This window comes from Equus caballus, chromosome 8 (assembly GCF_041296265.1).
Source record: "Equus caballus isolate H_3958 breed thoroughbred chromosome 8, TB-T2T, whole genome shotgun sequence".
Taxonomy (NCBI): Eukaryota; Metazoa; Chordata; class Mammalia; order Perissodactyla; family Equidae; genus Equus; species Equus caballus.
In genome coordinates this window covers 39,062,593-39,088,395 of record NC_091691.1, presented here as the reverse complement: position 1 = coordinate 39,088,395, position 25,803 = coordinate 39,062,593, and the positions used below count along the sequence as shown (strand labels likewise).

The 25,803-nt window shown below is 42.9% G+C and overlaps 1 protein-coding gene across 41 annotated transcripts in view; it reads left to right on the top strand.

Annotated features, from left to right (window-relative positions):
- The window catches only part of EPB41L3 (erythrocyte membrane protein band 4.1 like 3), a 228,809-nt gene that overhangs the window by 59,366 nt on the left and 143,640 nt on the right, over positions 1–25,803 (top strand). For 22 of the 41 annotated variants that reach the window (XM_023647407.2, XM_070220557.1, XM_070220553.1 and 19 more), the window contains exon 1: positions 25,385–25,539. The exons of 15 other annotated variants lie outside the window; for them this stretch is intronic. The gene's annotated coding sequence lies outside the window, so the exon portion shown is untranslated. Of the gene's footprint in view, positions 1–25,322; positions 25,540–25,803 lie in introns of those variants that run through there. 4 more of the 41 variants (XM_023647415.2, XM_023647412.2, XM_023647389.2 and 1 more) reach the window with 3 other exon arrangements.

Below are 25,803 nucleotides of genomic sequence, written 5' to 3'. Positions count from 1 at the left end.
GTTGCCTAGAAATGAAATGTCCTTAAAGCTTATTATGCTATGTGCACTGGAAAATAAGTCTCAAAGTGCATCATGCTGAAATGCCATGAACCATCCATGAGCTAGGAATCCTTGGGGGCCTAGCATTTGGTACAGAACAGGCTGAAAAAAACTCCAGAGATGGTGCTTAAATTTTGGTCACATTCCTTCTCATTTCAGAATAGAGACAAGCAAACGTATAGGACATTTTGTATTCCTTTCTCTAAAGAATAATTTTTTAATAAGCAGGTCAATGTATATGAAAATGGAATTTTATTCAACATTAACTAATGGTTAAAAGTGCAGAAATTTAGAGCAATGTGTATTTTTGTTTCCTCTTGGAATGCTTTCAAATGTGTTCACAACCACTTTCACATAGTACATGACTTCAGAATGCCAAGTTTTCACTTTAACCTCCAAAGTGTGCCAGTGTAATAGCAAAGTCCATTTCAGAGCAATGTACGTAATTAAAATTCTCCATGTACACTGGGGTTATATTCATAAAGCAAAAAGTCTCTAAAAACTTGGTATTTGATTAGGAAAAAAATAGAGAGTATTCAATACAATGAAACCTATTTTATTTCAAGGATTACAAAGTTAGATGGAAAATGCTGATAAGACTTCTTTCCATGATGACTTTAGTCTGCTCCTTAACCTCTGACATCTCTTGCCACATCTCAGTTGCCAAGCAACAGCAGAGAAATAAAACCTGTGTGAGTAAAGTTCCTGACGTCAGAACGGGTTGTATTCTAGGAGCTGATGAGCCACTTATTTAGAATTTTAAATGCATTTTTTCATGTGAAAAATATTGTAAATGATAGTTTATAAGCCAGCCACTGTGTGCTGTTTAACTCACACTGCTCTTGAAGTATTGAAAAGCAGCACCTTTCCTATCCAGAATGAAGAATTTGTTGGTTCTCTTCTCTAAATTGCCAAATTTCAGGAAATGAGAAAATGCCACTGAACAGTCAAAATAGACGTACAAAACCCCTGTATTAGAGCATGTTCTTCTGAGTCATAGAAATAGTTAGAGGCAGCCAAGCCCCGTGTATTCTTTCTTTAAATATAATTTTAACGAGTCTCGCTTTTTGAAGGCATACAGACAAAATTAAGAAGCAATTGCCGACAACCTGAAGGCAGAATTGGATACAGAAATTCTTAGACAACTCAAAACGCAGCTGTCCGTGGCCTTTTACCATAAGGTAGGAAGGCCCATCCACCTCTCAACATCCTGCACTCTATTGTACCTCCTTATAAGAATTAAAATAACCATCCCATAACCAAGAAAACGGTGCTCTTTTAAAAGACTCATTAGTGTGCATTTTAGAAAGCTTGCATCATAAATAGCAAATATGTAAAAGAAAATAGCACAGGTTACAAGTTTTAAAAAGGTATGTCTTCAGCTCTAAGCTAAGTTCGTCCTGCTAGAGCAACCAAAGCCTGAGAGTTCTGTATAGCTGAACTTTACAATAGAAACACAACAATTTAATTCTATCTATGATGTATGAGATGTTGTCTTGGGGAAATATATTATGAGTTCCAACTAGGGACACCAGATAAAGATTCCCCACTCAGAGGCATCGATAGTTAGCTACAGAAATCTGTCTGCTCTTGGGAAACGTACAGAGAAAAGGGAGAAATGTTTTCACCTCCACCTAAGAGAAATACACATCTCGAGGTTAGTGCTCAGGGCGTTATAACTGCGTAGTACAATGCATTTGCCCCTAAGGAAGCCAAGCATGTGTGTCTCCCTCTCCTCCCCAGGTGGGCTGCTCCTGCACAATGAGGGTGCCCCTAACCTGAGGACTACTGTATATGCTGCACCTCAGCAACATGTAATCCAATTGCTCGTGAGCCCTGCTGACTCTTAATTCCTGTTTTGGTCAGGCCCACAGCAGTGACAGTAATTCCAAATTAAAAGTGAGTGATGGTTATTAAGCACCGGATTAAGTTCATGGAGAAGGACCAATACTTGCTAAAAATATTGAGAGGCAGCTGACCATGTCTTTAAGATGCGGCCACCGAACTAAAAATGAATGTTTACCGAAGCAGAGCCCAGTGTTGTTTTGTTTCGTCATTTTTTCCCTCAGATCGCCTCTCTGTCTGGTTTAATTTTGAGTAGTATTCCTATTCCAGATTGCTGAAATTGTTCTTAAATTCTATGCAGTCAAACTGAAAGGAAACATTGCCCAATCAAATCTACAGATTATAATCAAGATACAGTTTATAAAATTGTATTTATGGAAATGTTCCTGAGGAGACTGCATAACTAGCACTAAACTCAATCTTCAAACAGCTCAAGTTTTAATAACTGCAAGTCTTAGTTTTCTTTTCCTGATTTTGCAGCTCAAGCTTCTTACAGCATTCCCTCAGTTCAAAGCCTGCCAGGGCTGTCCAGGGCTCTCCCAAGTATCTCATGGGAAGTGGTTAACATACAACAACGTATTCAGTAACAGCCTCTTAATTTGGAAGTCCAGGGGTCTGAAAGTATGGGCTTTAACGCAAAATACTTAACATGCTTCCTCCATTCCAGCTTGGGAATGTTTTGAATATATGCTGCTAGGAAGGTGCCTTGCAGAATGTTACTGCAACTTCATTAGTCTCTCCTCATGTTGACAAATAATCAGTATCACCCACAGATGTTTTGCATTTCATCAGGGCTCCAGTATGCCCTGGAGAGCCCTGTAGCAAATGCGGCTATACCTCTGGGAAATCTAGATCCATATTCACATTTAGTGTTTCAAAAACAGTCTTTGATAATGTAAACAAAGCCTTTGTGTTCTCTCATACCTGACTTTTTTTAAAAAACCATCCACAGGACTTGGTAGATACCATAGTATAGAGAGGAGGGAAGCTGTTGGGTGTGGATGGAATGGTTACTCCACTGAGGACCAGTGGTCTCACTTTTTGCTTGTTTACCACCTAAAAAAAGTTTGAATATCTCTGTACCCTTTGCACATTTTTAAGTTCACATTTAAAATCTTTATCTTAAATTTAAATGGTTATACAGCATGTAATTTCAGATATCATGCATATATTGTACTTTTGTGATCAAACAAGTATATCACTCTTTTATATGTATCTTATAAATACTGTAGTAATTTGCAATCTGTCATCATCTATTTCCTAAGTACAGAAACAAACTTTTCTTTTAGAGATATTTTGCATCATTTCTCTTTCTTCTTAAACTTTTATTTCCGTTTCACTTCATTTATAGAATATAACCCTGATGTAATATTTTTATGCTTGAAAGCATTTTATTGATTACCTATCATAATTCTTTGCAACAAATGGGTATATAAATGGAAATTTGAGCTTCATTTTATGTGACCATAACGTTCTAAGTTTTAGAAATATTTTCTGGATTAAGTGATCATTATAATTATTAGCAGTAGACACTTTGATCTAAACAACACAAATATAGTATAAACTATGTAGAATATTAAGCATAAAAAGTAAAATGTTATTGGAAATTAATCTCTTAATAAGACAGGTAGAGCACTGTTTCCATTAGTTTGTGTATTTGTGGGTAAATATTACATATTACTAAAATGAGACAATTCAGCAACTCTTCCTCCCTTCTTCCTTCCCTCTCTCCCTTCTTTCTCTCTTTTCTCTTTCTCGATTTCTTAGATAAGCACAAACAAAATTGTTGAGGTACAAAAGTAGATGTAAATGGAAGGAGAACCATATTACAGCAAATATCCCCCAAATCTTTGAATTAATCTATTGACTACTTCATTTTGCCCGTATTCAATTGCGGTTGAAAGAAAAAAATTAGAACTTATCCGAGTTGCAAAGGATTTGTTAATCAGTCACCAAGTTAATTCCAATCATTGAAGAAACTTGCTGTGTCGAAGCCTGCGTGGATCTTTAGTTAGTCCCTTCTTTTGCCCACTAGGGGTTTACTGTCCTGGGACAGTGCACTGTCTAGATGGGGTGTGGGGGCTGGTTTGCCTTTGCGTCGTCTAGTGGGTAGAAGGGGGTTATGAAATAGGAGATAAGAAAGGAGAAGCTCAGATGCCAGTCACTTTCTCAGGCAGATTGGTATGAGGATCTGGAAACTGAGTCCCTTAAAACTAGACAAGTGTCAGCATATTCCTTTAAAAACATTTTGTGTGCTCCCAGAGGTATCCATACTCCAATTTGAAGACCATATTGTAGGTAATAAACATTTTGCTATATGGTAGTCTGTTCGAGAGAAAAATTCTGGTTATGAATTTAGTTGCCATACAAATGTTAGCATTATTTGAAAAAGGCCCTATTAGGTAGAACTCTGATGTCTGTGTCCCACCCTGCATTGTCCGACATCTCCTCCCTACCCTCAATACACAAGCCTTGATAGAGGCTGTGGGTGGCTCAAGGACTTGAGGTTCCATTGGTGGCAGGGAATTCAATAGGAATGGAAGAGTTGGGAGAGGAAATGAGAATTTTTATTTCCTTGGGAACTCAGATGAAAAACTGAGATGATAAAGTTGAGCTGTCTTGACTTCCTGACCCATTACTTACAAACTTTATATCTCAGCTCGTCTCCCTCTCGTTCCTTCTCATTTCTCAGTTCAAGGACATTGCCTCCACCTGGGCTCTCAACCTGCTCTCCTCCAGAACTCTGCCAGGGACCCAGATCTGCTCCATCATTCCAAGCTCTGCTTCTCTGTGATTCTTTTCCCTTTAGGAATGATTATGCTCAAGTCTGTCCCATCCCTTCAGAAACAAAAACCCTTTTCCCTGATCCACTTTTCTTTTTTTTTTTTTTGCAGGGAAAGATTCTCCCTGAGCTAACATCTGTTGCCAGTCTTCCTCTTTTTTTTTTTCCTCCTGAAAGCCCCAGTGCATGGTTGTATATCCTAGTTGTAAGTTGTTGTAGTTCTTCTATGTGAGCCACTGCCACAGCATGGCTACTGACAGTCAGATGGTGTGGTTCTGTGACCATGAAGTGAACCCGGGCTGCCAAACTTGAACCACTAGGCCATAGGGGCTGGCTCTCCTTGATCCATTTCTTGCTAGCATTTTGTCTCTCTCTTTTCTTATCTATTTCCTCATCTCTAAAATGGCAGTAACAATAGTAGCTACAGTATAGAGTTATTGAGAGAATTAAATGAACTAACACATGCAAGAGATACAGAACCCTGTCTTCCCCTGTAAGACGTCAAAAAGTTGGCAATAATTATTATTATTAACCAAGCTCATTGATATTTAAATGTCTGCCTTTCTTTCTCTCTCTTCAGTCCACTGAATTATTTATCCCCAACACTCAGCTGAATTTGCTCTGGCAAGGCCGCTTGTGATGTTTATGTTCTGAGTCCAGTGGCCTCTTCTCAGTCCTTGTTTTTCTGGATGACTTGGCTCCACCCAGTCGCTCTCCCTGACCCTTCCTTCTTCGTCTTTCTCATGGCGACCCTCTCTCATACACAACCATGGGTGTTCCCAGGGTCTTCACCTTTGACTCAAATCCTTACTTTTTTTTTAAGATTGGCCTAAGCTAACATCTGTACATCTGCTGCCAATCTCTTTTTTCTTCTTCTTCCTCTCCCCAGAGCCCCCCAGTGCGTAGTAGTATATTCCAGTTGTAGCTCCTTCTAGTTGTGCTATGTGGGACACCACCTCAGCATGGCCTGATGAGTGGTGCTAGGTCTGCACCCAGGATCTGAACTGGCGAAACCCTGGGACACTGAGGCAGAGTGTGCGAATTTAACCGCTCAGCCATGAGGCTGGCCCCTCAAATCCTTCTTTTTATCCATGTTGCCTCTGAATGACCTTATCCACAGTCATGGTCTTAACTTCTCCCTAATCCCAATCTCACCTGAGCTTCAAGCAAATATTTTACTGATTGTTAGAAATAGGAACTAAATGCCTCACACAGAATTCAGATTCAACATGTACACAACAGAATGTTCTGTTTGTCTAATTTCTGTCTTCCCCATCAACCTATTTCTTCACCCCATTATCTCCTTTATCAATAAATGGCACCACTACCCACACAGTTACCTAAGCTGGAAATCTAGATTCATTATAGTCACTTAATTCAGTCAAAACTTGTGCATTGAGTAGAAATTATGTATAAAGAAATGGAACATCAAGTTTTGTCCGTTTTTTCTCCTCTATATTTCTCAGTCCATCTTGTTTCTTCCATCCCTACCATTGGTGTCCCACTAATAACTTAATATGGTAATAATAATAACTGATTTATTAATATTAGTAATTGTTTCTTGTTTAAAGAATAGCAAAACTTTCCTCCTCAGTGTCGCCGACACCACCAGCCCCCCATCTCTGCAGTCCTTTCTCCTGTACTGCCCCCCATCTCTCCAGTCCCTTCTCCTGCACTGCCCCCCATCTCTCCAGTCCTTTCTCCTGCACAGCCCCCCATCTCTGCAGTCCTTTCTCCTGCACAGCCCCCATCTCTCCAGTCCTTTCTCCTGCACAGCCCCCCATCTCTCCAGTCCTTTCTCCTGCACAGCCCCCCATCTCTCCAGTCCTTTCTCCTGCACAGCCCCCCATCTCTCCAGTCCTTTCTCCTGCACAGCCCCCCATCTCTCCAGTCCTTTCTCCTGTACTGCCCCCCATCTCTCCAGTCCCTTCTCCTGCACAGCACCCCCCATCTCTCCAGTCCCTTCTCCTGCTCAGCACCCCCCATCTCTCCAGTCCCTTCTCCTGCACAGCCCCCATCTCTCCAGTCCTTTCTCCTGCACGCCATCAGAGTGGAGCTGCAAAACACAGATCTAACCCTGTCGCTCCCGACCTCGGCCCATCACTCACAGGGGAAGGAAGATTCCAGGACTGACCTTGCGATCCACAGTCATCTGTCAGCTAGACCTTACCTGCCTCAGTTCGGTTTCTTCCCCTCCTCTCTTCTCACGGAATTCTCCATGCTCCTGGCCATTTCAAGGATCCTGTGCCTTTTCTAATTTAATTGTTCCTTTGGCCTGGACCCTGTTTCCCCATCCTCATCCCATCCTTCTTTGCTGTCTAAGCTCCTGTTCATCCTGTAGGACTCAGCTCAGCAAAGTCAGGTGTGCTCACAGTACCTTGGCCTGTCTCCAGCAGAGCATTCCCTGTGTTAAATGAAATGATTTGTTCACATGTCCATTCTCCCTTAGACAAATAACATGTCTATTTCTCCCTCCAAAGCCAGAGATTGGCTCTCTCTTGTCTTTGTTCTTGCTGCCCTAATGTAGCACCGAGTCACACAGTAAGTGCTCAATAAACATTTGAACAGCATGGGATAGGAACAGGGCCAGGAAGGTATGGGGGGGTCTGACAGGACCAAAGTGGTGTGTGCACACCAGAGCTTTGGCAACCTCTGCAGCTGAGGTATGGGGATGGGGTATCCTCAGGCCTTCATGGTGGGAGGAGACTTGTGCCAGTGGCCCGCCAACAGGCTGTCGATCACCATCGCCATGGTTAACATTGATCAGGTTCCTACAATATGCCGAACGTGTCACTCTCTTCATATGTCTTATTTCCTTTAATTGTTATTTCTAGCTCCATGAGGTAGGTGCCCTGCCTCATCCCCTGTTTCTTGGTGAAAAGACTGAGCCTTGCAGGGCTGGCCCACTGGTGCAGTGGTTATGTTCATACGTTCCGCTTCGACAGCCTTGGGTTTGTCAGGTTCGGATCCTGGGTGCAGACCTACACATGGCTTGTCAAGCCACGCTATGGTGGTGTCACACATATAAAGTGGAGGAAGAGGGGCATGGATGCGAGCTCAGCGCCAGTCTTCCTCAGCAAAAAGAGGAGGATTGGCGGCAGATGTAAGCTCAGGGTTAATCTTCCTCAAAAAAAAAAAAAAAAGACTGAGTGTTAGAGAGACAGAGTAACTTGCCCAAGGTCACACAGCTCATAACTGGTTGAGTGTGTAATGGAACCAGGTCATATGACTAATTCTTCTTTTATCTAAACTAGTTATAATCCATATTTTCATTGTTTAACTCCTTTCCATCCTTCAAAATACAACTCAGTTTGGATCCAGAGCAGCTAAGCAAATTTTTTAAATCTTTTATTTATTTTTTAACTTTTGTTTTGAAATAATTTTAGACTTAACAGAGGAGTTGGAAAAGTAATAGAGTTCCTGTACCTCCCACACTCAGCTACTGCTAATGTTAACAACTTACATAAACATGGTACAATGATCAAAACTAAGAAATTGACATTAGGACAATACCATGAACTACACTAAAGACTTTGTTGAGATTTCACAGTATCTCGACTGATGCCCTTGTTCCGTTCTAGGATCCATTCTGGATCCCACCTTGCATGTTAGTTGGCTTAGGGGGATCTCCTTAGTCTCCTCTAATCTCCTTAGTCTTTCACGGCCTTGACATTTTTAAGGAGTAACTCACCACAGTATTTTGTAGAATTCTCCATTTGGGTTTGTCCCATGTTTTCCCATGATGAGGCTGAGGTTATGCATTTGGGGGAAGAATCTACGCAGGTGCCGTGCCCTCTCAGTGCATCAGGTTGGGGGCTGGTGACATCTGTGTAACTTATTCCTGACGATGTTAACTTCCATCGCATGGTTGAGGTGGCTCTACTGGGTTTCCCTCCTGTGGTGCTAACACGGATCCTTTTGTAATTACGAAATATTTGGGAGGAGATACTTTGAAACTGCAACTTAAACTTTCACCCACTAATTTTAGCACGCATCAGTGGCTCTTGCCTGCCGCACTTATTCCTGTGGTTTTCTACTGGTGATTTCTCTATTGCCTTCATTCATCCTACAATTATTAGTCGGAATTCTTCTGTAAGGAAAAGTTGTTCCTTCTCCTCCTTTTATTTGTTTATTCAGTCATTTATTTATAGCAGTATGGACTCATGGATATTTACTTATTCTTTGGGTTATAATCCAATACTATTCTTATTTATTTTTTTGTTCAAATTGTTCAGCCTTGGCCATTAGGAGCTCTTTCAGATTGGCTCCTGTGCCCTTTCTGTCTGCTTCTCTCTCTCTCTCTTTTTTTTTTAAGTGCTTCCTTACTTTATGGCACCATAGAATGCTCCAGGCTCAGCAAATGAAGCAAATTTTAAAAGTTAATTACAACTACGTATCACTTGAAAATTAGAATTTCTTATTGGACATCTCATTCAGTCTGTCACTAGCCTTTTAGAAGCTTGGCAAATCTTATGAAGGGTTTGCCTTGTATGGCCATAAGAAAACCACAGAAGATAATAAGTTCTTTGTTCTTCTTTTCCCCCAATATAAAGTCTTGGAAATTACCATGTAAAGTGTGGAATGTAACATTCAAGTCACATAGCAATGCCTGCCGTTGAATTTCCTTTCAGTAAATGTGCACATGTTCCCCTTCCTGATCAATGTACCCGAACAAATGTAGATTTTCGGAATGGTGCCATGGGGGATCCCGCAGTGTTCTCTAGAACTTTCAGCATCTGCATGCTTCCTTCTCCTATTTAGATGAACTTGTACTTGACCTGAGGCTTTGACTTAGTTCGGTAACCAGTTGTCTCTTCCTACAGAGTGAATTAAATTTGAAAAAGTTAAAATTAAAAAGCTACTCTTATCAGGCAGATTGTGCCGCCAAAATGATTTAGTCTTCCTAAATGTTTCTCTGAAGGAGAGTTTTCTTAAAAATTAATTCTAAAGTCTAGATGAGAGTTCTTCACTCTTAGAGTTACTGAATCTAGACGAACGTGGACTGTGACTGTTCCCCCATCACTCATCAGCCTGCTGCTGTGCTGTCAATCAAGGGTACCCATCTAAGTTTAGGTCTAGCTCTAATCAGCTCTTGTGCTATTTCCATTTTTATATCACCCTTTTATACAAACACCTCTGATTACTTTCAGTGTTTCTGTAGCTCACAGATGCAGGAAAACCTAATCCAGCACACACGTTCTCAGAGGACTTGTAGGGAAAGGAGCATATGGGGAAAGGTCAGTGGAGGGGCATCTGTTTTCACATCTGGAGGGTGTCAATGTTTGAGCCAAAGAGCAAAATAAGATGAAAAGAAAAACCAACAGGCTATATAAAAGTAGGCTAAATAACATGTTCACGCTTTAGAGTACATAAAGGCAACATTTTAAATGTAATAACTAAGGTCATAATATGGGTGAGTAAATGAATTTTCTCTCTTACTAGAAAACTGTCAATTATGTGGTAGGTGAAAAATATTTTATTTAGATCACATCCAAAGAAGCTGAGGGAGTAATTAAACCATAAATAATTTTGTTTAGTCTTCATAGGTTTTTCTAAAGAGGTAACCAAGTAAATGTTTCATGATTGATATGAACGGCAAGAGGGTTTCAAATTAAACCAAATATCCGTAAATTTATAAACACCAACATCCATAAGTTCATTTGCAGATTATTTGGAACTTAGAAGACATTTTCCCCTAGACTGTTTTAGTGGTAATTAGAGAAAAGCCTATTTCCAGGATATATTTGAAGTGTGGATAAACTGTGGTATTTCAGTTACACAGAACTGCCATTTTTTGCATCGCCGCTGTGAAGTTTTACCTTCGGGATCCTATCTCCAGGGTCTGTTGGGTGAGCTCAGGGTTCACAGAGAGCCCTAGTGTCACACATTCCCCAGCACTGTGACCAGCAGAGCTCCGATGGCAAAGCAGGGACTTCCTACAGTTAGGGGAGACAGCCCAGGCCACCATAACTTTGTCTCTCTCTCTCTTTATGCGGAAAATCAGTGTTCTAAATTAGGAAACCAGGAAAAATTTCCTTCTCCATTAATTAGTAAATAGGGCTGTTAATAAGTCCAGACTTAATGATATGGGAATATTCCATGTTAGAAAACATTATCATCTACTCTGTTGATCTGCAACTTTGGAGTTAGTGCCTCAACTTCATAAAAATAAAACTGCAGGGCCGGCCCGATGGTGCAGCGCTTAAATGCGCACGTTCCGCTTCTCAGGCGGCCTGGAGTTCGCCGGTTCAGATCCCGGGTGCGGACATGGCACCGCTTGGCAAAAGCCATGCTGTGGCAGGCGTCTCACATATAAGGTGGAGGAGGATGGGCAGGGATGTTAGCTCAGGGCCAGGCTTCCTCAGCAAAAAGAGGAGGATTGGCACTAGATAGCTCAGGGCGAATCTTCCTAAAAAAAATAAATAAACTATAGCCAAATGTTTTAAAGATCATAAAGTCCTCTACAGGAAAAAAAAGTTTATTCACCTTCATAAGGAGTGCATGCCAAATTTATTCTTTTTTGAGGGATTATACAGAAACAGTCCTGGAAACTTTGCACTTTAGCAGCTATCACTTAATTAATTTCAGACACTGTGTAATGTCGGCAAAGAAGATATTCCTAATGTTCAGAACACTCATTTTTGCTATAATGTAATTGAATTAAAGTGCCACTGCCAAAGACGAGTGCACTGGTAGAATGTGAGTGTTTGTCCCTGGGTGCCCTCCCTGGGGTACGACCCTTAGGGAAAACTGAAGTAATGTGTTGATACATAAATAATAATGATAATAGCTAACATTCATAATGTGCTAACTATGTGCTGAGCACAACTGGAAGAGCTTAACATACTGGTTCTCAAGCAGCCCCATGAAGACCGTGATGGGTCATCTGCATTGTGCAGCTAAGACACTGAGGCCATGAAGGACAGCTTCCCCCACAGCCAGCAGCTCCCAGAGCTAGGTTGAAACTCAACTCCTAACACCTAGGCTGTGCAGCTTCTATAGAATTAAATATAATACGTAATTATTCTGTATACTACCACCTTAAACTCTCCACGTAAGCATTATGCTATCTGGATACGAATGCCATTATCTGTTACCCATTTCCAGGTTTTCATTGGGCTCATTTCTGCTGCCCATCTGGAAGGGTCTCATAATGGTTCCCCTAAGGCATGGGCGATTTCTCTACATTTGTAAAGCTCTGTTCCCAGTGGTTTAGGCCCCAGGTTCCATTAGTCCTGCATATTTGTTGCAGTGTTCTGTTTTCACATTGATTAAAAGAAGCTCGATCATTATACGATAATTTTTTTTAAACAGGGTATTATGTTTTGAGGGTATTATGCTAAGTGAAATAAGTCAGATGAGAAAGCCAAATATCATGGGATTTCACTTAGATGGAAGATAAAACCACCACCACCACCACCACCACCAACACACACATAGATACAAAGAACAGATTGGTGGTTAGCAGAGGGGTGTGGGGGGAGGAGGGTGAAAGGGGTAAAAAGGCTCATGTGTGCAGTGATGGATGGCAACTAGACTTCTGGTGGTGAACACAGTCAAGTCTACACAAGGCAAATATAATAATATACACCTGAAATTTATATGATGTTATAAACCAATGTGACCTCAGTAAAAACAAAAACAAATATATCCGAGTACATTCATTCAAAAGAATGCTGTCTTCTTGGAGAGGAGAGAGAGATTCAAGTAGGTACCTCTATGCAGATAAGTACAGTCCTCCCATTTACCTGGTTGTGACCTTGAGCGAGTTACTAACTTCCATGCATACAGTGGGTATAATAGATTTAGTGGATTTCTGAATCTTAAGTGAGGGGTGTATGTAAAGCGCTTACAGAGCGCCTGTCAGATAATAAGCACTCAATAAATGATAGTTATTCTTGTGAGTGGAGATGTTTCTGTTGGTCAAAATCTTTTTGGAACTATTTTTTGAACTTCCTTCTAAACTAGCTCATTAAACTATTCTAATAATTCTGTTGAATCTGGTTGTAGTTAAAACTCAGGGTTTTGCTTGCTTGCTTTTTTTTTTTAGAGGAAGATTAGCCCTGAGCTAATATCTGCCGCCAATCTTCCTCTTTTTGCTGAGTAAGACTGGTCTTGAGCTATCTGTGCCCATCTTCCTCTGTTTTGTATGTGGGACGCCTGCCACAGCATGGCTTGATGAGCGGGGCGTGGGTCCTCACCCTGCATCTGAACCTGCGAACCCCAGGCCACCGAAGGAGAGCACATGAACTTAATCGCTGTGCCACTAGGCTGGCCCCGGGGTTTTAGTTCCTTTTTGTTTTTGATGCCCAATGGCCCTGAGCCCAAGTGACACGCTTATTCATTAGCCTGGTGCTATGTCACTTTGTCTCCTTCAAAAAACCAATCCATTTTCAACATGAGTATTTGCAGCTTTTGAAGTGATTCCCAAATAGGGAGACATGTGCTCTTGAAAGAACTTCTCAAATAAGTACTTTAAAAATGCTTTGAGCAATGGCTACAAGACTGGAAAGAAACATATTAGGGCCAGCACACATGTTAATATATAAGTTGTTATGCATTTATTTAAAAATATGAGGACTGTTATCTCCCAGCAAATGCAGTTTCCTGCACTTACCCCCTTTTCATTGGGCCACTTAATCAAGTCAGCAGTCCTAGCGGGTCAGCGGTTAAAGGCTCCTGGCCGCTGCTTCCCAGCCCCTCTGTGAGGTGGATTTGAGTTCAACAGGCCTCCCGAGGCTCAAGTGCTGTCCTCCTTCACTTTGTCAGACGGGCTGCTGCTTCAAGGGCACCCCTGCTGAGCTTCTGCATCTCAGTCTACTGAGGTGAGAGGAGGGGGGGCGACCTCAGGGGTCTCTGGGCAGCACTGGCTAAGGGAGAGTTGCCAAGTGGTGTTCTCGTGAGCCGCCGTCCTAACTGTAGCACACGATTACGTGACACTCAGAGCTTACTAAGTGCTTTTTACATCAATTATTTCATTTAATCCCCTTGAAGATCCTTGAAGCAGGTTGTCACAGTTTAGAAATGAGAAGGCACATGAAAAGAGAGGAAGCAATGCAGCTGAAGCCCAGGGTCGGGCGCTGGCGCGCGGAGCTGGCGGGCTGACTCCAGCCCTCCTGCTCTGTCCACCGTGACAGCCGCGAGCAGACAGAGAAGCAGTGTCTGTCAGACTTCCCTCAACCCATCCCCGATGGCCATACAAATGTTTCCTATTTTTCTGCCCTTTAATTTCTCTGACAGGATTAATCACTGGCATCTAGCGAGGTTTAGAGGCTGATGCTCTGAAGTGAAGAAGAGTCGTGTCATTTTTTCTCCTTTAGTGGCAGCATTTCAGATGCCCGGGTTCCTACTCCAGCTGCACCACTAGGAAGAACGGCGAGATTTTGGTTTCTCCTCAGTCCCTGTTTGCAAATGAAATGAATAAATATTTGAGTGTCCATTGCGAGCCTTACTTGTGTCCAAGATCTGAAAAGCCTTGTTGATTTTGGGTCTGTTTGTTTGCTTTTTCCTTTGTATCCAGCAGAGGTAGCAGGGGCTACGCAGGGGCTTGCAGACACCAAACCATTCTGGATTGCACATTTCCAATACTGACAGGCCTTCAATGTTTGTTTATTATAAATGTTCACCAGGGTCTCCTGCGTGCCAGGCAGTGTGCTAACGGGGGACACAGTGGTGAGCAGAAGCAACCCCAGTCACCGACTGGGACTTGCATCTCGTGAAGGGAGATGGCAGCTCATCGGATAAGCACACGCACAGTACACAGGTGCAACGGTGGCCGTGCTGGAAAGCGGAGGGGCTGGAGCTGCCAGCGCCCTTCATGAGGGTATGCAACCTAGTTAGGGAAGTTGAAAAAGAGAAATGGAAAGCTGGCCCGTCTGCCCAGAGTGGAGGACTCAGGGCATTGAGGCTTAGCGAGTGTTGTCCATGCCCTGAGACAAGCGAATGGGATGGTCTGAGCAGGGGCCACAGCATCACCCTTGTGTATCTGAGAGCTAACTCGGGTGGGAGACCCTGGATTAGAGACCTGAGAAAAGGCTGTTACAGGATGGCGGGTGGGGAGGGGAGATGCGGACAGATCCAGGAGACTAAGGGAAGAGGCACAGGACTTGCTAGTAGGCTTGATGGAGGGGTGGAGGGAGAGGAAGGCACCAGGAAGACTCCTGGGTTTCTAACTTGCATGACTGGGGATTGGTGGTGTCCTTCACTAAGCTCTCTGGGACTTAGTGCTAGGAGTCTTTTTCAGTTATTTTTTAGGGTTAATGTATCATGCTACTCATACTGGAAAATACAAATATGAGGAAGAGATACCTGCCTCCCTCACAGAAGTTACAATCTAGAGAGGGAGCTGGTTAAGATATGGTTTCTCTTAAAATGTGTTTGCAGTATGGCTGTTGCATAAAGTTGGCAACGGTGATACACACAGACACTCCTGCTGGAGGGTGACTAAGGGCTGGGAAGCCTGAGAACTTGGGTGCCATGGTAGAGCGAGAGGCTGGGGATTAGGAGGCATTGTTGACAGATGAAGGAATGACCTGATGACCTTTGAAAAGGCACCCTGAATCACTGAATAAAACCTCAGTGCAGGCCAAATGGGAAGACACAGTATAAGCTTCAAGCTGTAAGTGATAGAAGTAAAAGTCATCTTTCCTGGGCATGCCAAGCGCAATCAAAAGAAGTAAACCATTTATTGGGAGCAAGTGGGATGACAGTGATTTCTGAAGACAGAGGGTGGACTGCTACTTCTTTTCCTCCAACAGCCTCTTAAAAGTATTCACTGCCTGATCATTGCTAAATCTTTATAAATATCACATGGCAACCACTGATATGAAAGATAATATTAGCCTGGAAATTTCTGCTTCAGTTGATCTGATATCCTCCAGTGCAGTGGTCATTTCCACTGTCTATGAGGATGAGTGAAGAGAGTCCTCCTTGAATCCTGTCCTATTTTCTCTTGTCCTGCCAATATAAGTGCTCCTTATAGCCACTCTGATGTGACGATATGACCCAGTGACCTCTGGGGAGGGGTGGCGTTACCAGTCTTTCCTTTCCTCTCTGAGGATGCAGTGGGAGATGGCCCCTGCTGGCGTCAACCATACTGGCTCGGGGGTGAGAACGGAGAGCCTTTCGTGGTGGTTGGGAGATTTTGGCAAGTCCTGGAGCTGGAGGAGTTATGCTGCATAGAACTATACACACTTTTTTTCACATATCCACTGTTGTTTCTTACATTTAGTTTCTTCCTTCTGAATCTCTTCCATCTGGTGTCTAATCCCAATCCTGAGCAAGCTCTCTCTTCGGTTCTGTACTTTCTATCCCTCTAATCACTCTTCTCCCCAGAGTCGTCTCATATTTGATGGTCCCTGTTGCCGCCTTCTCTCATTCAGCAAACACGTGTTGAACACCTTCCCTATGCCACGTGATGTTCCAGCGGCTGGGACACCCAGCGAATAGGACAGGGCCCCAGAACCCCTGCCTTTGTGGGACTTTCATCTAGAATGGCAGGGGACAGACAATAAACAGAAATAAGGAAATGATAGGTATGTTAGGTGATAAGGAAAAACAGTCTAGTAGGATAAGGGGGTAGGAGTACTGGGGTGCCTTGGTCACAGTTTTGGATAAGGTTATCAGGGTAGGCCTCTCTGAGAAGGCGACCTGTGAGCAGACTTGACGGAGGTGAGGCTGTTGGTGTACCAGAGAGAAAAGCTGAGGGTCAGGTGTGCCTGGCTTGTTGGAGGAAGTTCAAGGAGGCCAGAGTGAGTGAGACAGGGAGTATGGTTGGTAGATGTGGTCAGACCGGTGGGGTCAGATAGCGTGAGGGTGGGTGATGCAGGTCTGAAGGCCTTTCAGGGCTGTGGACATATGAGTGACATGATCTGACTTGTTTTACTAGGACCGCAATATCTTCTGTTTGAAGAAGCCTCTAAAGGTCCCAGGGTGGCAGAGGAGAGAAATGTGGTGAGGCTGCTGCCGGAACCCGGGCGAGAGGGAAGGTGACAGTACAAGTGCTAGCAGTGGGTGTGATGAGAATGGTTCAGATCCGGGATATCTTTCAAAGGTGGAGCCACTAGGATTTACCAGTCGATTTCAGCATCCCCTTTGGTCTTTTCCTCAGATTCTAAATAGTAGTAGAATGTTCTTCTTAGTAAAATAGATATATATCTATACATGGATTCCATTTGTGGTACAGCTTTTTAAATTTAATATTCTATTTTCCGTAGAGAAAATTCCAACCAAACATATGGAATTCTGTGGGGACAGTTTAGCATTGCGGTTAAGAGCTCAGTTTCCACAATGAAATTGCCTGTCCCCGGTGCTTCCCAAATGTGTGATCAGGGACAAGGTGCTGGGCCGCTCAGCCCCATCTTGTCATCTCTAAAACGCGGACTGTAAGAGTTCTTGCCACATAGGATTATGAGGAATAAAGAGATAATATACACAAAGCACTTAAAACAGTGAGTGGCACATAGAGGGGTTAAATAAAAGTTAGCAATAATTATCATAATTTTATTAGCATTTGCCTTGAGTTCTTTTAGTAGCTCCTTAGACTTTTGCCAACCTGAGTACTCTGTCTATACTAGTGTTCTTAGAGACTTTTCAGAGGACATTGTCTGTTCTCTAATGCCCACAGCAGTAGGAACAGTCATTCCTTAACCCAGTGCTTCTCTGCATTCATAGCTAATGCAGTGTTTTCTCATTGCAGTATATCATCGTACTGTAAAATTACTGTTGTTGAAAGTCAAAACACAACTGAATATTGGCAGTTTCATGAGATTTAACCAAATACGTGTGTATGTGTACACTTATATTTGACCGCCTAGTTAGAGGCCTTACAGACCTGCCTCAGGAGTCCAACCACCCAGATTTGTGTCTTGCTCTGCTGCTCCCAGCCCTGTAACCCTGGGCACAATGAGGAACCTGCTTCTGCTGCATTTACCCCTCCTGTAAAATGGGGTCTTCATAGCCTCTGTCTCACAAGGTTCTTGTAATGTACATGGGTTCATAAAACAGTTCCTTGCACAAAGTAAATGCTCATTAAATTTTGACTCTTAGTAAAAAGAGTGACCCCCGGGCCGGGCACCATGATGTGGAATCCCACTGCCTGAGCACCCCTGGGGGAATGTCACCAGATCCAGTTCATGAGACACTAAGATTATATTTATTTAGATGTGATTCCCTATTAGACCCCTTGAACTACATGCTGGAACCTTCTATTATTCATCACCTAAGATAATCATGAGTGCTCAAGTGTATTTTCTCTGCTTCACACAGGAACTGGGAAAAAAACCATGAATGATATTTTTTCTTTTGGGTGTCTGAAGAGTTGTTGAAATTCTAGTCATGATATTTAGTGTGTTATGAGTTCTTTATGCCTGTTGTTAAATATGCCAGCATTTTATTGACACATTACTATGAAATGGGCAGCGAGCTACAGTAAAGTTTTCCCGTAAAGAGTGTATCAGCAAAGCTGATGGCAGGCACTGCCAAGGAAACAGCCATGTGCTCAGAAAACAAGTGGCTTCATAGAGCATAATGGGCACACGTATGTTTAATCCAGTGGCTTCTATCAAGTACTTCAGGTAATTTTTAGAAGACATAAATAGGTGGTTGCTAGTAATATTTATTTTTATGGCATTCTTCTTTTGAGGAATTCTTAACATCTGATTTAATTTTTTGCTTTAGTCTTCTTTTACTAAAAGTCTTTCAACTCTATCCACACATAAAAGTCACTTGGGGAATGTTAAAAAATAGTGATGCCTGGGCTTCACTCCCAAGAAGTTCTCATCTAATTGGTTTGGGATAGATCTCAAGCATCAGTATTTTAAAATTATTTTTCACCCTAAACTTTTTATTATTAAATATTTCAAATGTACACAAAGTAGAGAGAATTCTAATAATAAGCTCATATGTATCTATCACACAGCCATGATAATGAACTTCAGTTGCTATTTTGTAAGTTCCCCTAAGTGATTCTTCTAATATACAACCATAGTTGAGAACCACCACACTATTCCAATAAAACAGAAAATGGAAGGAATATTTCAATGGATATTGATATCAGGAGAAGCTGAAATTTGCTCAAGGCCACACAACAATTTTAAGACATCATCTAGTATTCTGTTCATCAAGCCATAAGGGTGTTCATGAACATGTATGTAAACATGTAAATGTAAGCCTGCTTGATTTTGTTAAACAGTGCAATAATTTGAGAATGGGCATTGGAACACCTGGGGGAAATTCAGAAAAAGGCTTGGAGTGGCCTGCCATTCAGAATCTTTATACCTTGACTCAAACAACATCATGTCCATCCACCTAAGGCAACTCAGAAAAACCTGGCTCATAGGTAGAGAAGGGTCTGATGAGAAAGGGTGGGACAAGCAGATCAGAGTTGATGGGTCAGAGAAGACACGTGAAAAGGTGGTAGCAATTGTCTTCAGATTTATGGAGAAAAAGTAGTGAACCATGACAGATGAATCTCAATCTATAATGGAGAAGTTTTGTAAGCTATTCAGTAACATGTAAATATATACATCAGTATATCTTAATGAAGTTAACATTTGAGTTGCTACCTCAACAGTGAAGAATTATGGGCAAGCCCTGGTTCCTGGGTGGCAAACACTTGGAAAATAGTTTTATCTCAGAGTTGGAGAGGACTTTAACTATGATCTTGCCCAAGTGCTCACCTGATAGAGGAATCTCTTCTGAGGCATTATTGACAGATGTCATCTGCTATCCCCTTGAACATTCTAGCTGGAGAGCCCACTGCTCATACGATAGCCTGGTCCATATCAGAAAGGTAATCCTCTCTTATTGAGTTGAAATCTTATTCTTTAACATCCCTTTAACAAAAGGAAATCTTTCTGATGCCCCCCCTTATCTTAAATTATTTTTGTTACTTATATATAGATGTAAAGCTAGATTTAAATTTGTCATACTTACAGGTCTTATCAACTATAAAATCAAAAGAACCTCACAAATTGATATGAAAAATACAAGACACACAATAAAATTAACATATTTAATGGGATTAATAATATTGTTTTTCTAAAACAAAATTCCTCATGCTGTGCTTAAGGGTAGCAAGATGTGGCCTCTGGTCAATTTCTTTATTTGGTTCACTAGTTTTCACTAATCAGTGCAGGGCAAGCCTGTTTGCATACGTATGTTATACCAAAAGGTATTAATAATTTAAAATCTCTCTGTGCTGTGTTTGGGATAGTCAAATCTCAAACTTAACCCAAACTGCCAGCAATTAGTTCTCCATTTCCCAGTTTAATGAGACATCCCTTGGCAACTTTGTAAAGATGTTTTGTGCACTTGGAAATGAAGGTCAGAGTTGTAGTGTTATTGCAATCTTCAATAAATGGGCATCTAATCCAATTATTGCTGGAGTTGGGTACAGAACAATCTTTCATTGTTATTTATTACTATACTTACTGCTGATGAACTGCTGTTTGCAAACTGATGCGTCCAATGACCGGATCCCAGCAATAACTCTTCCTGCAACATGTGTGCTGACTGCTGGAGTGTAGCTCCCTTCAGTTCAGCTCACCTACATGGCTGGATGATGCCATTCTCCTACCACTCTTCTCTGTGCCAATGTCTCTGAAACATCTGTCTGAATAATACTCCAACTTTGTCACCTGTGTGTCTGTTGTTGTACATTCATCACCTAGGTCAGTGGTTCTTAAAAGTTTGTTAAAGGTGCCTGCTCTCTGGACCCCACACCAGAGGTCTGATTTATTTATGCTGGGGCTGGACCCAAGGATCTACATTATTAACAAGTACTCCGCGTGATTCTGATATAAACGGTGTGAATAGTTTCATCGCTTTCCAAGATTATCATTGACACAGAAATATGAAACTTAAACTCTTCACAAACAACCTGGAGTGAAAAACTCTGGCATACTCTCAGATTTGTATCATCTGCAGATAAGCCCGTCTTGGATGTGGTGACAAGGCCCTGATAAACACCTTCCAGGAAGGAGTCTATAGCAGAGGGCTTCTTTAAAATGGCTTTGACCTATTAAACACCAGATTTACTTCAAGGGACACAGATATTCTAGATGATGTTTTCATTGATTCCCAGAACATTCTGGAGTGGAGTCACATTTTCAAGTTATACCCACACTGTTAAAGTATGCATGTATAGGGAGGCTACTGGAAATGGAAACAAGCGCTGGAAAACAGGAATCAAATTGAGCAGCAAAGCTGACATTTTTCTTGGTGCAGTGACAGTTGTACATTTCTTAGCTTATAAAGTTAACTATGGCACGTCTGCCTAAAGAGGGGAACATGAAGCTGAACGCAGTCAAGTAGTTAATAATCAGACATCTGAATATGTCTTATGACCTATGTTTTTCTTCCTCAGTTAATTCTTGTTGATTGCTGATAAAAGGAAATATAATAGCTGGTTAGGATTATTTACAACTTTACAGGAGACTGAGAGACTTGCTGGTATTTATTTTGTTTCTTGTGGGGAGAAAGTGATTAAAATGTTAAGTGTCTTGGCATAACCCAGTAGTGGTCATCTGTTTGGGATATCAATGTGGCCTCAAAGGGCGAGGAGCCTGGTGGTTTAGTTTAGTAATACTACAGATTACCAGCTTCCATTCTTTATATTTTGCCATCGTATATAAAATATCTAAATATAAAATATTCTTAATGGATTTTTATTTTTACTTAAGGGGAGGAGAATAGAATTATTGAGGATTTAAACTTTATAAAGAACTGAGGATTAGAATAACCCTTATATTCTATTTAAAAGTGCTGAGATTTGTAAAATTTACTAGAAATGGAGAGAGTAAAAAATTTAATAAGGGTACATTTTAATACAATGAAACTTACATAATCTCTATTGGTCCCACCTTTATGACTAATATTTTTGCAAGAGTGTAAAGAGAGAAAGGAGGCAAATATGGAATTTTGATGAATAGTAATGATTTTTAGGGCCAGTCCCGTGGCCCAGAGGTTAAATTCAGGTGCTCCAATCAGTGGCTCAGGGTTTCCCCGGTTCGGATCCTGGCCACGGACATGGCACTGCTCATCAGGCCATGCTGAGGCGGCGTCCCACATGCCACAGCTAGAGGCACTCACAGCTAGAATATACTACTACGTACTGGGGGTCTTTGGGGAGAAGAAGGAAAAAAAAAAGGAAGATTGGCAACAGATGTTAGCTAAGGTGCTATCTTTAAAAAAAAAGATTTTTTAAAATAACGTGTTAGCCTGTCTAAACTTGTTCCCTCTCACATGTAAATATTTTTGTACATTTTGTGCTACATTTGTACTTCGTAGTGTTTTTTTATTTCATTTTGCATCTGTGCTCTGCATGTATACAGACCCCTAAAATGATGGATACAAACCCGGGATGAAGAGAGCATCTAGAAGCCTTAATGAGCTGTAAACTTGCCAATATTCTTATAACCCAGAAACTCTTAAACCAATTTTTATTTCAGAAAAGAATAAGCTTGTTCTTTTGAATTACGCATTCATCCCTGTATTTCTCTTATTTATGGTCCCTGGTCACCCTGTGGGGGAGACTTTGTGTCCTGATTTCAAGGACTTGATATGCAATTCAGGTGCATGACATTACCCTGAGCATAAAATAAGCCTCAAATAGTTACTGCAAGTGTTGTTAACATTTTACTAAGGCAGCTTACATTAAGAAATAGTCAACTGAAAGGACTGAAGAATATGGAGATATTTTTAAATATCACAATGCTTTATGTCAGGGTAGTCTGAGATTGTCAAAGAGGGCAAATGAGTGTTGCATGCCTATTAGAGTGGCTGCATTTGTAGAGTTTGGTCAAGCTTCAGGATTCTTCCAGTCCTCATGCTGGAGGGCACAGTTCTGAGGGGTGCACTGGACAGATTCTCCATCATCTCTTCCTGGAGTCTTATTGATGAGGCTGACAATATGGCTGTAATACAACCGGCAAATTCTGCCCTTGTCTTGGCCATCAGGTTGGAGTTTCCATTGCTCTTGAGGTAGCAGAGTACCCGTGAGGACCAATGAGTCAGTATGCTGTTGACACATGTGGTTAGAGGGAGGTTCGTGGGGAGTCCTGTCTCTCCAGTTTGGGATGAAGTTACACACATATCTTACCTGAAGTTAGCTGTGCCCCTTTCCTCCATCCCATGGCTTCAATTCTGGACAGCTTGTTGACCTTCAGTGATGTATTCTGTATATAGTAGAGCAATTCCAGGAAGCCCGTAAGTAAGATCAGTGTTGTATAGTAAGCCTTAGTATGTGGTAGAGACCAAAATGGGCATCCTGAGACCTAGGCTGGGGTCACAGAATAGCCCCATGTTTCCTGGATTATTTCAGTGTTTGCAATGTGGACATACTAAACTAGCAGTCTGAGTGCTCACGTCAAATCTGCACTAACTCTGTTGGGACTGTGTGAGGGGCCTTTCCTGGACCCAAGAACAACTTTTCTGTAACTTACTGGAAAAGCACCTTGAGCAGTTTTATGCCGACAGGAACACAGAATTCTCTGCGTGCACAGTGACTTTCTTTTTGGTGGCGAGAGGGATACAGGGAGACGTGAGTCTTTCATGAAAGAAAGCAAATCGAACTGGAATGGTGTCATCACCTTCTTTCCACTTTATTTTGTTCCTGTCCAGCTCTTTTCCATGTGGAAGAGCTCATTATTTTATTTCCTGATGAGAGTTAAATAGGTTTTTCATTATTGCTTTTACCCAGCAGGTATCAAGATGTGATCATGTCGTTGTATCTTATGGAACCCAAGTATTTTTGGAGGATAAGGAATTTTGGAAATAGTTCCCTATTTTATACGTGAGGAAACTGAACCCTCAAAGTAAATTGATGACTTAGTTCATTATTCAACGTCCATTCACTCATTGAGAAAAATGTTCAGTGCTTGGCTTGCAGTGGACCCAGGGAGGCACTGTGGGAAGAGCCATGACTGCGAGGGCTCCTGCGTGATAGTAACGAGGAGGGGAGTTTTTACAGAGATGCAAGCAAGATACTGAGGGAGTCATGTGCTGCTTGTGAGCTTTTGCTTTGCATTTTTTTCCCTCCATATCTGCTAGGAAAAACAAAAAGGAATGGCAGAGAGACTTGGTCAAGCCCAAAGGGTTTCATAGTGATCGCTTCCCAGATTCCGTATTAAACTATGAAGTAGTATGGCTTTTGCTCCAAATTCTGAATTCATGGAATACTAGGGCAATCAGCTGGGTACTTCTTTTAAAAAATAGTATTTAGTATTCTAACATCTTCTCCCAAGGAAATAGACATTCAAACACTATTGCTGATTTTCTCCATCTCCAGAAAGATTAAGATTTATGAATCAGGAAGAAAACAGTTTGCTTTCAATTAAAAGATAGCAAACATACAGCAATAAAATGAATGAAAATATGAAACCACCTGTGTCTCCAATGATAATGCCAACTCAGTGTTTGCTGTAAACAGCTTGTTCGCGTCCACTTTTAGGGGAGAGTGCTTCAGTGTGTACACAAACAAGGAAAATCTTCTCCCCATTCACAGATCCTATCTGCAACACACACAAGTCATCTGTACAAATGTGGTAGATGTATATGTCTCTAACACTCACTTGGCCCTGACAGGAAGTTAATACAGGTGATCCCCAAACACATCATCCAGTATCTGAACTGTCACTCTGGTACTTGGAACAGTGCCATAGTCACTTCCTATTTGCTCCTGGTATTTATCCATTTTGATCTTTGCTGTGTCACCAGATTATTTTTCCTATAACATGAAGCGAGTCACAGTTTCTTGCTCAAAATTTCCCAAAGCTGCACATCTTATACAGAATACCGGTCTGTACACTCCATAGCAACATAGAAGCCTTAATTTTCCAACCCTCTCTCCCATGCAACCTGAAGAATGCCCCCTCCTCCAGAACATTGCCTTTTTCCCTGTCCTAGAAAACCAGGCCAACCGGGTTTCCCCACCTCCAGTGGCCTCACTGGCAGGCCAGGCCCACTAATCTCTGCCGCAGCCATTTTCTGCATCATATCCTTGGCACCCAATAGCGAATGCAATATTTTTGTGAATCCACTTTTTCCTCGCTAAATGAGTCGGTAAACTCCTGGAAGGGTGACTAGGAGTGTTTGGAGAGGACTTTAAACGTTTTAATAAATACTTCTTGGTCACTTCGTTAGAGATTACATATTGTGAGATGACCAGGAATAATTTCTTTCACCTACAAATCAGAGTGTGAGCCCCTTCCTCTCCATTTCACTGGAAAGCTTTCTCAATAAGGACTTTCTCGTTAGGCTGGGACCAGGATGCTTAGGGGACCACCTGTGACTGTGGACATTTACGGGGGGAGGGGGAGGTGGGGTGGAGGAGGGGGCTGCGGAGAGACAAGCAACCTCTTCCCTCAACCTGTAATTCAAGGTCTTCTCTATTAACTTAGTATTTCTTGAGCACCCACCCTGTGGACGACGCCCGCCGTTTGAATTTTTTCCTTTCAAAAGGAAAAACATGACTGCAGTCCCTAAGCCAATACGTACCCCACCTGAAGGTCAGGAACAGCCCCCCGCCTCCCGGGGGGGGGGGGATCTGCGCGGGGAGGAGGGGCTGGAGAGCCCGCGCGGCCCTCCAGTGCGAATCCGAAGGCGGCCGCTGTCTCCCCAGCGCGACCCTGCGCCAGGCCGGAGGCGGCGCGGCGGCGGCGCGGGGCTGCGGGGCTGCGGCGGCCCCCCCCGCAGCGGGGCGGCGCGGGCGGCGTCCTCTGCGCCGGCTCTGGGCGTGGGCCCCGCCGCAGCCCCGCCGAGCCGCCGCGTCTCCGGAGAGGGGGCGGGGAGCGCGGGAGCAGCTGCGTCTGCGGCGTCCGCCCGCCGAGCCTCCTGCGCACGGCCGCGGCCGCCAGCCCGGCCCGGCCCGCCAGGTAACTGCGCGCCTGCCGCGGCGGGGCCTCCGCCGGGGCGCCCGGGGCGAGGTGCGGAGCGGGGCCGGGGCGGCGCGCGGGGATGCGCTCCTGACGCGGGGCTCCAGCCCCGCACGGCCGCCCGAGGGGCGGGAGCCCAGCGCCGGGCCGGGCCGGCCCCAGGCCCTGCGCACCCGCCGCGACCCCCGCCGGGCCAGGCCGGGCCGGTGCGCCGCGCCCGCTGGTCGCGTGGAGCCTGAGCCCCGGCCTCCGGCCTGGGGGCCT